The 16,581-nt window shown below is 41.8% G+C and overlaps 1 long non-coding RNA gene across 2 annotated transcripts in view; it reads left to right on the top strand.

The window, feature by feature from the left end:
- The window catches only part of LOC120380983, a 38,981-nt gene extending 27,059 nt beyond the window's left edge, over positions 1-11,922 (top strand). For both annotated transcript variants that reach the window (XR_005587901.1, XR_005587900.1), the window contains one exon: positions 11,475-11,922. This is a non-coding gene — a long non-coding RNA (uncharacterized LOC120380983). The remainder of the gene's footprint in view (positions 1-11,474) is intronic.
- The last annotated feature ends 4,659 nt before the right edge of the window (positions 11,923-16,581 follow it).

The raw sequence follows: 16,581 nt of genomic DNA, 5'->3' as shown, positions 1-16,581 counted from the left end.
ATGACAAGATCCTAGTAACAAAACACTGGGACATTTTTATATCCCCTGGACTGTTCTACCAGCAGAAAATATCAGGGTCAGCTTAAATGGGGTGTGATCTAAAATGAACTCTGGGAGTAGAATTGACCCAATGTAGGGAAAGGAAAAGGGAAAGATCTGTGCAAATGCACATGCAGGGATGGTGCCTTAGTGAGAACAAAGTTAGATCTTAGCAGAAATGTGCAGATCAGACCAGACATTTAAAAAAAAAAACAGAGCTGAAATTTCAAAGCCACACAGAGGATTTGAATGATGCTCAATTCCTAGTAATTTTAGTGGGGATATTGCATCCAAATTCCTTAGGAGGCTTTGAAGCTCTCAGCACAAAGTATCAATAAATGTTCAAGACCCGACCCTGATCTCACTCACACCAGCGTATCCTAGGACCAACTCCACTAAAATCCATGCAGTTATACTCTAACTGAGATCACAATCAGGCCTTGGGAGCTTACCAGCCAAGGAGAAATGATGTGCAGTGGTGCCTTGGGAAGTCAAAGCCAAATTTCATTGCTACCAATGCCAGAAATCATGGTATTCTTCCTAGAATGAGAGGCTGTATCTCAGGGGCTAATAGCACAACAAATCTCCCTCCCCTCCCACAAAGTGGTGGTGGTGGTGTTGATCAACAACAGTGACAATGTTTCCTTGCAATGTATGATGCGGCACATGATATCACTTGAGGAAAGCCTATATACAGCTGTCATCATTAACTGAGACCCAGTCTCCTCCTCTGTCCTTACAACAGGAAAGAAGAGGTAAATCCTGTCTCTTCCATATGGTGCTTCCTGGTAATGGAGCCACTGCTGCTATGTTGTGTAAGCTGTGGTGTGGGAGTGCAGAGGGCAGGTATCCCTGTGTGTCATGGCACCCCATGGTACAGGGGATGACAGCATGACAGGAGTGGGTGGATTCATGTCAAGTGAGGTGTGGGGCCGGGGTGTCCGATGCTACATGGATCCTCCTCATTCTCTGGAGAGTGTACGTTAGGACCAGGAGTGGACTTGTCATGGGCTGGCTGGCTCTTTAAGGCAAGCTGAGGTCAGCCTAGCCTGTGACCTAGCAACCCCAGGGATATTTAGTGACCACAAGTGACTCTGTTAGGGAAATTTAATTATAGTGACTTACCCCAGCTGCAGGGCAAAGTGAGAAAGGACTTAAATAGAGCTGAATTCAGCCAAGGAGAAAAGAACAAAGAAGATTCCCTTTCAGAAAAAGGTGTGGAGGAGGTCAAGCTGAAAGATACCCACAGGGAGCAGCATAGGCTCATGTGGGGCAAATCCTGAGACAGGGGCAGGAAGATTCCTGAGGTAAACAACCAGCATCTGTGGGGGAAGGCAGGGAGGGAGTGTGGGGAATCCTGCTAACAATCTAAACTCTGAAGTGCCCCAAAATAGAGGCAAGGCAGAGAACTTCAGTGGGGCCTGAGGGCACAGAAGAAGCTAGTAGTGTAGAGCAGTGGTTCTCAAACTAGGGCCGCTGCTTGTTCAGGGAAAGCCCCTGGTGGGCTGGGCTGGCTTGTTTACCTGCCGCGTCCGCAGGTTTGGCCGATCGCGGCTCCCAGTGGCCGTGGTTCACTGCTCCAGGCCAATGGGGGCGGCAGGAAGCAGCGGCCAGTACATCCCTCGGCCCGCGCCACTTCCTGCAGTCCCCATTGGCTTGGAGTGGCAAACTGCAGCCACTGGGAGCCGCGATCGGCCAAACCTGCGGACATGGCAGGTAAACAAACGGGCCCGGCCCACCAGGTGCTTTCCCTGAACAAGCGGCGGCCCTAGTTTGAGAACCACTGGTGTAGAGATTTATTTTGGACTTAAGTATCAGAGGGGTAGCCGTGTTACCCTGGAAGGATACTGCACCCTTAAGGGACCTGGCTAGAGGGCCAGGCCCTGGAAGACTCTCAGAAAGGGACTGTGCAAATGGCCATTAAGGGTGTCAGAGATGACGATCCCACACAAAGCTGCCTTTGAGTATGAGAGGGTGTCCAGGAGGTGAGGGTGCATTATAATAGGACTACAATTTCCCTTAGGGCATTTGGGCTGGGCTGTAGCAGGTTCTTTTGAGCCTGACCACAGTGTCACAGACACCACTGCTCGGAACTGTTGGAAGGCATTTGCTTTTTAATGGTGACCTATTTAAAGACTCCATCTGCCGTGTGTTAAAACAACTGGTCTCAATCTTAGGATAAACATAGGTGGAATTGCTCCTTTTCTTATATTAACTTTCTGCTGTGCTATTCAATAGAAGAGCAGAAAACTTGAGACAAACTAGCCATTACCACTCACACTAATGTCCGTTTAAAAAACAAAAAGATTATATGGTGGAGTAACTTCACGTCCTCTTCTATTAATTTTATATCAGCTGGAAAAATTCATCACTTGGGGTTGAGTCTGTTTTGGGCCATCACAATTAATCACAAAAGCCTAAGTGAAGTAGGAATGCTCAGCAGTGTTGTTCAAGTGTTTTTTTGGCAACATCATTGTTGTTCAGACTAATAAGAAACTCAGAAAACCAGTTAAAATGACAACCATCCTGGCAGGTGTGATTTGTTGATTGGACAACATAACCCCCAAAGCAACAGGACAAGCTAATTTATCACATATATATGTGGGTCAAACCCTCAGCTGGCGTAACTCAGCATAGCCTCATCTACTTCAATGCAGCTACGGTGACTTACACCAGCTGCCTATCTGCCCCATAATACATCTGTGATAAGCAGCTATTTTACTCAGAAGTAGCTTTCCCCCCCTAAAGATAAAAGACTTGCTTTATACAATTTTTCCTAAAAAGGCTGTTGGCATATTAGTTGAAAAGCCAACAACTGACTGAACCAAGCTCAGTATAATGTCATCATTTATACTTAGATTCGGAAACATGTGTACTGGGATTGAAGTTACTTTACTCCCACAGGGGTAACACTCTATTTTAAGTGCCCATTAACTAATCCTAAACAGCAGTGGAAAATCAGTGGAAATACATGTGATAGCCACATGAATACCAAGTGAATTCATGAAGATCGCTGCTGAATACAAAATTATTTCACTATAATAGGGACACTTGAACTAAAATGTTGCTGAAGAAGTAGCTAGTCATAAAAAATAAGTATCCTTTGATAAGATTTCTTTGATGTCATACTGCTATATTCCAGGGGTGGATCTGCAGTTATGTTATAAACCCTATTTTCAGAGACTTATAATTTGGCTGTTAAAACTGGCTCCACACAGGCAAAAACTTGGCAGTAATACATTTGTGGCCTGGAAGCAAATTTTGTTTTAATAGAATTTTTTTTCTAATGGCCATTTTAAAACTAAAATGCTGCATAAAATATGAAGACTCCAGGTGCATTTTGTGCAATTAATGCATAATTGTTTTGGTTTTAAAATGAAATATGAGGAGGTTTTTTTGAAATATTTGTTACTGCTTATTTACACTAAAGCTGTGTCAGTGAGATTTTCAGTAACGGCCTGCTTCTGTTCCCATTGAAGTCAATGAAAGCAGAGTGTGACCCTAAGAGTCTTAGTACACAAACTAATGGCCAGATCCTATCTATTTACTTCTATAGCCCTCAACACTGCATCATCTGAGTGACTGTCCATTAATGGTCCTCAGCTCCCACTGGTTTAGGAACCTATATTAAATCTGCATATAGGAATCCATGGCTCGACTTTCAGAAGTACTGAGCTCTCCCATCTCGCAGTAAAGTTAAATCAGGCTACTGCTTGTTTTAAACAAGTGCTGAGTTAGGAATATAAATGCCAATGCAGGTGCCTAATTGTAGGCACTAAAACTTGAAAATGTGGTTCTCAATCAATAGAAATTGCGGGTGCACTGTGTCTTGAAGGATCAGATCTAGGTGAGTACTCATGCAATGAGTCCATTGACCCTATGTGGAAGCCAGAACTCCATCACTGCGCTAACTGTGTAGGGAATGAGAGAGAGAGAATATAAGCAGAAAAAGAATGGGCCCATGCTCCATGTCCTGGAAGAGTGTACATGGTGCAGTTATTGACTATATTTATCCTGGAATATAATGCATAGACCAGATGATAAATACATTAGACACGGTAGCTAAATAACACATTGATTTATAACAGGAGTACTTGTGGCACCTTAGATTTAGGAGTTTCTTTAACAGTATGGTTGGGGTTTCCCATTAACCCACCCTGTTATCTGATCTTGGAACCCTCAAGGAGGTTCTGACTGATTCCTGTTGGCATGTTGTGATTCATAAATGTCACCCTGGACACAAACCAGCTGAAATAACTGTATGGACACTGAGAACTAGACTCTGGCATGGAGAGGTCTCCGCAGGGAAACCCAAGTGATAGCCAGGTTTAGGATGTGGCTTATGTCGTCTTTGTTGTTTAGTTGTGGCAATCCTTTTTATTTAGTTCTTGAGTGATGTAGACTGAGGAGCACTTTGTCCATTCAGATTTACTTATCGCTAAGTCCTATATAAATGCTCCATGCCTACAGGAAATGGTCAGGGCCATGACTATTCTGATATTGCATTGGAATGTGCCTTAGAAAACCGGTTTGGTTAACAAATCGTTGACAATATGCTGATATGTATTCAAACTGATTCTTAATATGGGGAGCTCTTTGGCTGACTTTAAACAGAAGGAAACTGTTGGAAAGAGACAACAGAGTATTGACCAATTTTATTTGAGGGTAGCACATTAAGTGCTATTAAAGGACATTTTAAGTCCTGTTTTGCACACCCATTTTTTACATATGTAACCGGTTGTGCTCACAAAGGATGGCATGCACTTGCAAATCAAGCACCTGATTTAGGTGCACAAATATAGGCTTTGCTCAAAAAAAAATAAAAAAAAATTAAGGTTTGCTATTAGGAGGTCAGACAGTTCTGCTCCAAAAAGTGGTCTGGCAAAACCAAGAACACCTCAAAGCTGACTGAAGATATTACTCTATAAAAGGAATATGTGTATTATTAGTAAAAATGGGCTTCCTTTACAAAACCGCAAATAAGATGTGGCTGGGGATTTGGTTTGGCCTGCGTTATCCATAGATTCACATCCCAATTAGAGGGCTGTTTGGCAGAAATGGATGAGGATTGGGCTACAAAAGTATGGCCAGTAGGTAAGGAGAGGCAATGTCTTTTCCTTAAGAGTTTGATGTATTCTGTTCAGTGACAGTGACTGACACCTCCTGCTGGTTAACAGAGTCAAATCTTTTGTTTAGAGAATTCTCTACTTCGCTATTTATGTTATTTCTTTCATTTTATTTTTCTGCCTCAGGATGGAGATGGAAGATATTCTGTGGGCCTTTTCAGGGTCTTTTGTTTATTATTATGGCAAGCCAGATAGGATTGTAAAATTAAACAGTAAATTGGGCTGTTACAGGTTTGATCTGTAGGAAGCCCATTTTAATCTGCAGCTTCTGAACAGTTGGGAATCAAGCCAATGGGCCAGATTTTCAAACAAGTTAGAGGAACAATTGTGATAGAACTTTGCACGAATAATTGTAAACCTAAGGTATTCAGAAAATCAGACACAAAATATACTGATAAGAAGCATCTCTAGTTCTGTGTGCCAATGGTCTGACAAATGAAACACAAAGCAAAGCTGCATTTCTTAGCCTTTCTAATTATAACTACCTGTTTCGCTGAAGGATTTTTGGAGAGGGGCTAGTATCCAAGGTTTCTTGATCATGCATAAGATCTCTTGAGTGTCCATGCTGACCAGGCTCTGGAAGACTTGGCCTGCTAGTAGCAGCTTTGGTTTCCCCTGCCAAAGTAGAGTCAGATATTTGCAGGTGGTGTGCATCAGCAAAGGCTGCCTGGTTCCCTTGTAGACTTGCACAATGACCTTCCCTCAGCTATTGAATGGTTGACATTTATACTAACATGTTTGACTTGAATGTCTATGTAAATGAAGTCACAATAAAGAAAGTCTACATGGATAGAAAAGAATTGTTGTCTATGACAGTCTAAATGTATCCGAAGAAGTGGGTATTCACCCACGAACGCTCATGCTCCAAAACGTCTGTTAGTCTATACGGTGCCACAGGATTCTTTGCTGCTTAGTCTAAATGTATTTATTTAGACTTACAGAAATCCTGAAAAGGGCACCCGATCTTCTAGTATCAGCTCAGAGTCCAACCAGGCCACTAGATTGTGAACCTGACCAAAAAAGATAGATGCACACCATCAATCAAAAGGGCAGCAATAATTCTTGCATGAGCTCTAGTTGCTTCTCCCAGCCAACTAATCTCACTTTAGTCTTGTCTGGATTGAGATTCATCCAGCTAGCTCTCCTTTATGCCCCAATCTCACCCAGACACTGAGTAAAATCATTGTTTTGGCTTGATGAACCTGCTTTCAAACTGAGGTTGATATTCCAGATAAAAGATTTCATGTTCCTGTAGATCAAGATTTTGACAATTCAGGAGCATAAATGGAGCAACTAGAAAGTGACTCAATGCAATGACATCTGTACTCAATTTATGTCACTTATGAAAAGGGATATGTATAAATCTGGTAGATTACAGGTTTAAAGATTTTTCTTTGTAGCAAGAATATGTATTAAATTCACTTTCTTGTTCTCCAGGACTCAGAGGAGGACTTCATTAATGTCACTTAAACATGAGAATATTACTATTTAGCTGGTTTATTAGTAGAGAACAATGTACATGGGAACAGAGCCCAAAGATCACTTGAAATAATTAAAAAGAGCAAAACATTCTTAATACCTCAGTGATCACAAAGGCATTTAGTTAGGTATTTTGCTTAAAAATTTATCAGAGCATTAACACTTCCTGTGGTCTCCAGCTATAATACCATCTACAACTCTGATGATGATTATTATTGTTACACACATTTATACTCTTCCTTTCACTATAGAACTGAGGAACCATTGACAAAATTAAAATTCAAGCTAGGATATTGTCCCAAAATGGGGACTGTTCCTTGGGGCTGAGAAACTTCCAGCGTGGACACCAGTTTCCAAGAGCAATTTAAAGAATATGTCAGGGGCGGCGAATAGCATAGCTGAAGTCGAACTACCTTAGTTCGAACTACTTACCCGTCCTCACGGTGCGGGATCGAAGTCCGCGGCTCCCCCGTCGACTCCGCCACCGCTGTTCGCGGTGGTGGAGTTCCGGAGTCGACGGGAGCGCGTTCGGAGTTCGATATATTGCGTCTAGATGAGACGCGATATATCGAAGTCCGAGAAGTCGATTGCTACCCGCTGTAGCCCTGAGGATTAATCTGTTGGTCTGTATAAAATGTCTTTTTGATAAAAGTGTGTAGGCTGCATAGATTAATAGAATTTGCAATAGCTATAAATGCAAGATACCTAGAAGCTTCTAAACCAGACATCCTGGCCTATTTCCTCTGTGATGCTGAAAGCAACCTTTAAGACCCTTACTCAGAAAAGTGATACTAGGAAACAAACCTACGCAAATTGTCTAGGGACTTTCTGAATATCTGCTAACCTTTCACCTAGTTAGGGTAAAAAGGAGGGTATTTTTGACCACAAATGTAACACATACACCCGCAGATGCGTCATTTAATACGTACACAAAGGTCAGCCTATGAAAACAGGTACCCTCACCTTTCCATGGGGGAAAGACAAATTTGGGCATAAAGGGAAGGATTTTTACCTATAAAAGGTGTGATAATCCACCATTAGGGCAGGCGATACACCCATCCTTCTCTTCTCCATCGCCTCACCCTGCCTACACCTACGAAAGCTGTCAACTACTGATAAGTCGTAGTGTTCTGTCCTTTCACAGCTGTAAGTATGAAATAATTCTTAATTTCTACTTCACCTCTAAGGCATCTATGCTAAGAAGGGTTTAATTCATAACCAGTTTCTTTATAACTATACTTCCTCTAGCAGAGGTGTGAAATTCACTCTAGTACAATTTGCTGCAAAGTGCATTAGAATTGTGTAATATCATATTATATCTCTTAAAGAACTGTGATATTGTGTAACTTTGTAATCAAACTGCTTTTAACATTTTACATTTACTTCTTGTTTCATTGATTTTAAATAAAAGGTCTTGTTTGACTAAACTTTGTCTCAGTGTAAATTCCTGTTATACCCCAATCAACTTGTGTTAAATTCTGTGAAGCCTGATTCAAGACGAACTTTTATCTTCTGATCACACATATTGGCGAGCCATACCCATATTATTAATATCTATTAATTATTACTAACATTCTTAATTAATTAGAAAATTAAGTATTAAATAAACCTAAATTAAGTGGATAAATTCCACTGTCCCTACTAACCCTCCCCAAATCAGGCAACACCGCCGATCCAGCGGGTAGTATGGACGTACCCTTAAGAGTGCAAGTCCTAGATTGAAAGTCAGTGCTTATTTGCTTAATACACTACTGGAAGGTGTTCCGATACCACAGTGATAAGTGCACTCTAAGAACCTATACAGAATAGAATAGAATGTGGGAGCCTGTCTCAGTGGTTTTATTTTCAAAAAGTGCTGAGTAGAGCCGTGTGGAGGACAGAAATTTTGTTTTGTGAGGGATTTTGAGATTTTCACATTTGTTTTCATTTAACTTGAAAATTTCAAAGGTTTCCATAAAAGAACATTTTAAAAAATCATTTTAGGTTGATGAAAATGTTTTTTTCAACAAAAATGTTTTGATTTTACCTTTTAATTATATTTTAATCATATTTAATCATATATATGATTAAATATGATTAAAATATAAATCAAAATGAAAAATCAAAATGTTTCCTTCCAAGAAATAAAAACGGGACTTTTTGACAATCAGAACTTTCTTCAGTTTTTCTCCTAAATGAAATTGGAGCAAATTCAATGTGATTTTGCCAATTGCTTTGACTTTGACACCCTTTCACACAAGTGTATTCTCCAGTTTTCTGCCAAAGTTTTTCCAACCAGCCCCAGTGCTGAGCACTCAGCATATCTAACTGAAGTCAGTGGCTAGGATTTTCAAATGGACATAGCAGAGTTAGGTGACCAGCTCCCATTGAAAAGTAATGTGAGTGAAGCACCTATGTCCCCCAGGTGCCTTTAAGAATTTCAGCCAAAGGAAGTTATTGGGTGTGCAGCACTTCTGAAAAAGCAGGACTCTGAATTAGGCATTTAAATAGATCTCCTAGGTGCCTAACTTTAGACCCTTCATTGTTTAAAACCTTGGCCTCTATCTGTTTCTCCCACTGTCTTCCTTTAAATCCCTCCTTAAAACTCTCCTCTGCCTACAAAAAATTTGACACGGCCTAGGGAGCTAGTGTTCTGAGACGCCTGCTTTTCATGCTGACCAGTACCAGCTCATTGCTTTCATTTGCTTCCCACATCTGTTCGTTGTATCCAACTGTCATATTGTCTTAGATATAAACTCCTTGAGCCAATAACTGTCTTTTTGTTCTGTTTGCACAACACCTAGCAACCCGGGGGCCTGGCCTATGAATGGCCTACTGCAGTACAAATAATACATAATTTACATTGATCATGCTTTGTGTTTTGTGGAGACCCTCTCACCGTAACGAGTGTGCAAGAAATCCATTACCAGTTCTTCCTACCTGTGTGAGCAGATGTTCTTCTGGATTATCTGTCAGTGCTTCTTTCTCTGAGCACTAAGCCACAGCTGACCTAAGATGGTGAGTGAAACATTTACCCTGAAAAAGGCAGTGTCTCCTTTTGACAGCTTTCCTGGCTGCCATATTCTCACACATCACATTTCAGCATGTGCATTCTTTACATTTCAGATAAATAAATATATTTCAGCAATCTTACTAGCACTTTACCATTTTAAGAGATTTCTGTGCATTAAAACCACTGTCTGGCTCAAACATTGTTAACAGCTTCTTTCTATGGCCTCATAAGCACTAGCTGGACAATTAAGAATTTTTGTTGTTGTTGTTTATAGAGAACAATGATTTACTGATTCCATTCTCCTCTTTATACTGTATGTGAATATATTGCATGTGGTGCATTTTCTATAATTAAATTACCACATTGCTGTCAAACCAATTGTTTTATTCAGTCATTCTATAACACAACTCCTTTTAGTCTCTCTACTCATTTTTTAATGGAAATAGATATAGATCCTAAACAATTAGAAACAGGAGAAACCAGATTGTGACTGAACTGAACAGTCTAAATTCTTTTGCATTCTTAGGCACAGCCAAAACAGACTAAAAGAAACACAGTTGCCACATATTTATGATAAGTGTCATGAAAATGCTGTCCATCCTCATCTCATTGCTCAATCTTACAAGGTGCTAAACTGCTAATTCTGGTTACTTGCAGCACTACTTAAGACAGATTGGAGAAGAAGGCACTCAGCACCTAGCAGAACAGGGTCTGTATTCACCAAGGCTCTGAATCAAACCCCTGGAAGTGAATGGAAGGATTATGTTATGTTAGTTAATTAGTTAAAATGTGTTCGCTAATATTATGTGATGCCCCATGTGCGTTGTCAGCATGGAGATAAGACCTGGGATCTGTAGCTAAAAGCATAAATCTTTACTGCCATCTCTGTTAGGCAAGGCTGTTACAGGCTCATTAACCTCTCTGTGTGACTCAGCCAACACTAGGGGTGGACAGAATGCTACTCTGACTAAGCATGAGTCACCCTAACATGTTTTAAAACATGACTGTTTATCCTAATGTAGACATGAGCTGAGTGGCAGGAGAGTCTCTCAGTGGCCACTCCTGAAGTTATTGCTCCCCATGACTACTGCTACTTCAAGCCCATAGAGGGCTTTCTACTGCCCCAAATCTCAGCAATCCTGAGGAACAGGGAAGCTCTGTGAAGCACAGGACCACGTTGCACAGACAGTGTAGAACCCAGAATTGACACTCAGAATTCAGAGCTATACATGGCCTCTCCTCGGGCCTAAGTATTGGTGCAACATGTGCAGAGAATGAGAAATACTTCTTACATTGCATTATTTGGTACTAGTCAATATTTTTATTAATGACTTGGATAACAGAGTGGAGAGTATGCTTATAAAATTTGTGGATGACATCAAGCTGGGAGAAGTTGCAAGCACTTTGAAGAGCAGGATTAGAATTCAAAATGACCATGACAAATTGAAGAATTGGTCTGAAATCAATAAGATGAAATTCAGTAAAGACAAGTGCAAATTACAACAGTTAGGAAGGAAAAATCAAAGGCCCAACTACAAAATGGGGAACAAGTGACGAGGTGGTAGTACTGCTGAATAGGATCTGGGGGTTACTTATAGTGAGCTTAATTGCCATGAGAGAGTATTTAGCTAAAATCTCAGGCAACCTTCATAAGGAAAATATTAAATCTGTAGTAGTCTCGTTATGCTTGGCTGATAGACATTCCCTGTTATGTTCTGATTAAGTCTGTTTTTCCTGATACATTTTCCTTTCACGGTTTATATTTTAATCCTGGGTTTGTCTTCAACCAGTTTTATTTAATTTGCCATTTTTCCCTTTTTCTTTTCGTTATTTCCTAGTGTCTATACTGTCTCTCCATTGAATACAGAGTTAACATCAAGATCTCTTCCACATCAGGCAAAGCCTTCTATGGCATTGGCTCAAGCCACCTGAAAGATTAGGTCTCCCTCTGCAACCATGATCTCCTAGCTCAAGAGCAATGGAACTGTCTACCACAACGTAAGATTCATGAGGGCATCAAACAAAATGTTCTCAGCAGCTGAACCAACATCATGAAATGCACTACACAAGCCATAGGAATGCCCATGGACTCTACCATTTTGGGAACAAAATCAAAACTTATTTTTTTGCAATCTTCCCATAACAACTATATTATCATTAATAAAAACAAAGACAACTACCAGCAAAAGAAAACAAATACTTTATTTCAATGGGATTGGGGAGGAAAAATTAGTGATATTTTGTTTACTTAATGCTTGATAAGATACTTGATACTTAATAAGGTACTTAGGGTGAAATCCTGGCCCTAGTGAAATCAATGGCTAAACTCCCATTGACTTCAGCAGAGCCAGGATTTCACCCTCAGATTTTACAATGGTGGACACAGTATAATAACCTAGAGAGAGAGAGATTTTTTATTGTTTAGTAAATTGCTATATTTTCTTGACATATAGGGACAGATTGCAATATCCTTATTCACAATGCGTAATACCTTATTCCTTCAGTATTCCAACTGATTTCAATGAGACTACTCAAGGACTACAGTATGATTCAAGATGAGTAAGGGTATTGTTAAGAGCTGATGTAAAGGGGAACATAAAGAAAGCCATCGGCAGAATACAACAATAGCAAGTTTTATTGGTTCTATATCCATCTAGATAGACAGAGCATACTTGAAATAGGTCCCGTCGTCCAGCCCCTAAGATGAATCATTAAGATATCTCAAACCACCATACTGTTATCTCATTGTTATTTTTCCTCCTCTCTGCATGTTAGAATGTGCACTTCCCTACTGTATCTATCACATTTTAATTTATTCTGAAGACTATTATGGTAGAGGATGTAAATACAGTGTTTAAAATTAAAAACAAAAAAATCTTCACAGCTTCATTGCTGCCTCATAGTGTTCTAATTTCTATGAGTATTCCACACCACAAACCTTTCCTAATTTAGCCCTTAGTCTCCTCATTGTTTTTCATTTAGGTAGCCAGAAGGCAAGATCTGTAGCAAACCAAGAATTAGAAACAAAATCAGCTATGGTCAAAAAATACATTTCTCTGCAATTTACTTTCAGATGCAACATTGTGATACTGAATTCCTTGGCTCATCTCGTTTTTTTTTTTTTCTTCTTCATACTTATATTTTAGTATCCTTTGCATCTGTCAGCGGGGTTCACGTGGTAGCACATATGTTTCTGGACTGGCCAGCTTGTCTCTTGCATTCCTTGTTGCTAATGCTGCTGCAGCGAGTAAATCTGGCTTTAAAACTCCATCCCTAGAATACCTCTGTGGGTGGGAGGTGGTGGAATCATTTATATGGGGAGGAGGTTAGCCCCCTCAGTTCTAGTGACGGAGTTAAGTTAAAGGTGCTCCAGTGTAGTTCACCCCTCCCTCAGCCGTTAATGCTGCTACTGCTTCTGTAATGAGGAGAGGGTTGCTAGAGCTACTTAGGTATCTAACTTCTTAATTTGTCTGCACACATTCCTGTTCTTATTTCCAAGCAATTGAGCATGGAACTTCTTTGTGAACAATTTCAGAGGCTGGGTTTTTTGGAGGGTAGGGGTTGGAGGAAGCCCTTAATTACTGTATCGGTTACAAGAAGTAACAGGTTGGGGAGCAGAATGTGGGGATATAAATTCATTTCCTCCATCTCCCATCCCTGTCACTACTGTTTTCCAAGACCCCAATCCACTAAAGTGCTTAGGCATATGCTTAACATTAAAGCAAGTGAGTAGTCCCATTGAACTTGGAGTACAGGCAACTCCCTCCCATTGGAGCCAACAAAGTACTATTCTCACACGGGAACTGTCCCAGATTGAGGTATCATTAGAGGAGGCTTTGGAACAAATTAATAAATTAAACAGCAATAAGTCACCAGGACCAGATGGTATTCACCCAAGAGTTCTGAAGGAACTCACATGTGAAATTGCAGAACTACTAACTGTAGTCTGTAACCTGTCATTTAAATCAGCTTCTGTACCAGATGACTGGAGGATAGCTAATGTGACACCAATTTTTAAAAAGGGCTCCAGAGGTGATCCCGGCAAGTACAGGCCTGAAGGCCGGACTTCAGTACCAGGCAAACTGGTTGAAACTATAATAAAGAACAATGCTGTCAGACATATAGATGAACATAATTTGTTGATAGGGTGACCAGATGTCTGGTTTTTAAAGGGACAGTTCCGTGTTTTGGGACTTTTTCTTATATAGGCGCCTATTACCTCTCACTCCCTGCCCTGTTTTTTTCACAGTTGCTATTTGGTAACCCTATTTGTTGAGGAAGAGTCAACATGGTTTTAGTAAAAGGAAATCATGCCTCACCAATCTACTAGAATTGTCTGAGGGGGTTAACAACATGTGGACCAAGGGGATCCAGTGGATATAGTGTACTTAGATTTTCAGAAAGCCTTTGACAAGGTCCCTCACCAAAGGCTCATGCAAAGTAAGCTGCCATGGGATAACAGGGAGAATGCTCTGATGGATTGGTAACTGGTTAAAAGATAGGAAATGAAGGGTAGATATAAATGGTCAGTATTCAGAATGGAGAGGGGTAAATAGTGGTGTCCCCCAGGAATCTGTTCTGGAACCAGTCCTATTCAACATATTCATAAATGATCTGGAAAAAGGGGTAAACGGTGTGGTGGCAAAATTTGTGGATGATAGAAAATTACTGAAAATAGTTATGTCCCAGGCAGACTGTGAAGAGCTACAAAAGGATCTCTCAGAACTGAGTGACTGGGCAACAAAATGGCAGATGAAATGTAATGTTGATAAATGCAAAGTAATGCACATTGGAAAACATCATCCCAACTATACACTAAATTAGCTGTTACCACTCAAGAAAGAGAACTTGGTGTCATTGTGGATGGTTCTCTGAAAACATCCACTCAATATGCAGCAGCAGTCAAAGAGAACAGAATGCTGGGAATAATTAAGAAAGGGTTAGATAATAGGACAAAAAATATCATGTTTTGTCTATATAAATCCATGGTACACCCACATTGTGAATACTGTGTGTAGATGTGGTTGCCCCATCTCAAAGAAATATATTGGAATTGGAAAAGGTTCAGAAAAGGGCAACAAAAATGATTAGGCGTATGGAACGGCTTCCGTAAGAGGAGAGATTAATAAAACTGGGACTTTTCAGCTTGGAAAAGAGAGGGCTAAGGGGAGATATGATTGAGGTCTATAAAATCATGACTGGTATAGAGAAAGTAGATAAGGAAGTATTGTTTACTCCTTCCCATAACAAAAGAACTAGTCACCAAATGAAAATTAATAGGCAGTAGGTTTAAAACAATGCACAGTTAATCCATGGAACTCTTTGCCAGAGGATGTTGTGAAGGCCAAGACCATAACAGGGTTCAAACAAGACCTAGATAAATTCATGGAGGATAGCCAAGATGGGCAGGAATGGTGTCCCCAGCCTCTGTTTGCCAGAAGCTGGGAATGAGCGACAAGGGATGGATCACTTGATGACTGCCTGTTCTGTCCATTCTCTCTGGGGCACCTGTAGGGTGACCAGACAGCAAGTGTGAAAAATCGGGGTTGGGGGTAATAGAAACCTATATAAGAAAGAGACCCAAAAATCAGGACTGTCCCTATAAAATCAAGGCATCTGGTCACCCTAGGCACCTGGCACTGGCCACTGTCGGAAGACAGGGTACTGGGCTAGGTGGACCTTTGGTCTAACCCAGTAGCAGGGGTGAAAGTAACTTAAAGGATTTACCAGTACTCCAGAGTCCTTAGGAGGGGGCGGGGCCTCAACAGAAGAGGCGTGGCTTCTACCGGAAGAGGCGGGGCCTTTAAGTCCCCAGACACTTTAAATCAGGATTTAAAGGGCCCAGGGCTGGGGCTGTGGTAGCAGCAGCTGGGAGCCCCGGGCCCTTTAAATCACCCCCAGAGCTACCCGCTACAGAGGCCCTTGGGAGGCCCGGGGGTGATTTAAAGGGCCCGGGGCTCCAGCTGCTGCTACCGCAGCAGAGCCATGGGCACTTTAAATCACCATCAGAGGGGGGCCTGGCCTCTGGCGGAGCTTTAAAGGGCCTGGGACCGTAGTGGCAGCCAAGCCCCTGGCCCTTTAAATCGCCGCCTGAGCCCCGCCGCCGCTACCTCAGGGCTTCGACAGGTTCCGGGGATGATTTAAAGGGCCCAGGGCGGTAGCGGCTGCCGGAGCCCTGGACCCTTTAAATCGTCCCTGGAGCTCTGCTGCCGGAGCCCGGGGGAGGCAGCAGCTGGGCTCCAGCGGCTATTTTAAGGGCTGGGGCTGTAGCGCCTGCCGCAGCCCCAGATCCTTTAAATAGCTGCCGGAGCCCTGCCACCGCCACCCCAGGGCTCCGGGAACGATTTAAAGGGCCCGGATTGGTAGCTGCAGCAGGAGCCCCGGGCCCTTTAAATCGCCGCCCAAGCCCCACTGCTGCTTCCCCAGGGCTCTGGCAGCAGGGCTCTGGCAGCAATTTAAAGGGCCCAGGGCTCCAGCATACTGGGGCGTACCGGCTTACTTTCACCTCTGCCCAGTTAGGCCATTCTTATGGGTAGTTCCCATCGCATTGTAGTCAATGGGAATTACCTATAGCGTGAGGAGAGAGAATTAGGCCTCAAACTGAAGACAGTGGACTACTCACATGCTTAACGTGAAGCCTGTACTGAAGTTAGGGTGACCAGACAGCAAATGTGAAAAATCGGGATGGGGTGGGGGGTAATAGAAACCTATATAAGAAAAAGACCCCAAATCAGGACTGTCCCTATAAAATCGGGACATCTAGTCACCCTAGCTGAAGTGCTTGGCCACATCAGGGCCAAAATGACCCCCTTAAACCTTTGCTGCTGACACATCAGGTTTTACTAGGCAGCTTTTTCTTTCTCCTTTTGCTATGCAACTTGTTGCCTGAGCAACCCCTGTTGTCATTGGCACAAGTGGCGAAGATCAACCATCGCTTTCTAAACA

The sequence above is a fragment of the Mauremys reevesii genome, linkage group 13, assembly GCF_016161935.1.
Source record: "Mauremys reevesii isolate NIE-2019 linkage group 13, ASM1616193v1, whole genome shotgun sequence".
Lineage (NCBI taxonomy): Eukaryota > Metazoa > Chordata > Testudines > Geoemydidae > Mauremys > Mauremys reevesii.
This window is presented reverse-complemented; position numbering and strand designations above follow the sequence as displayed.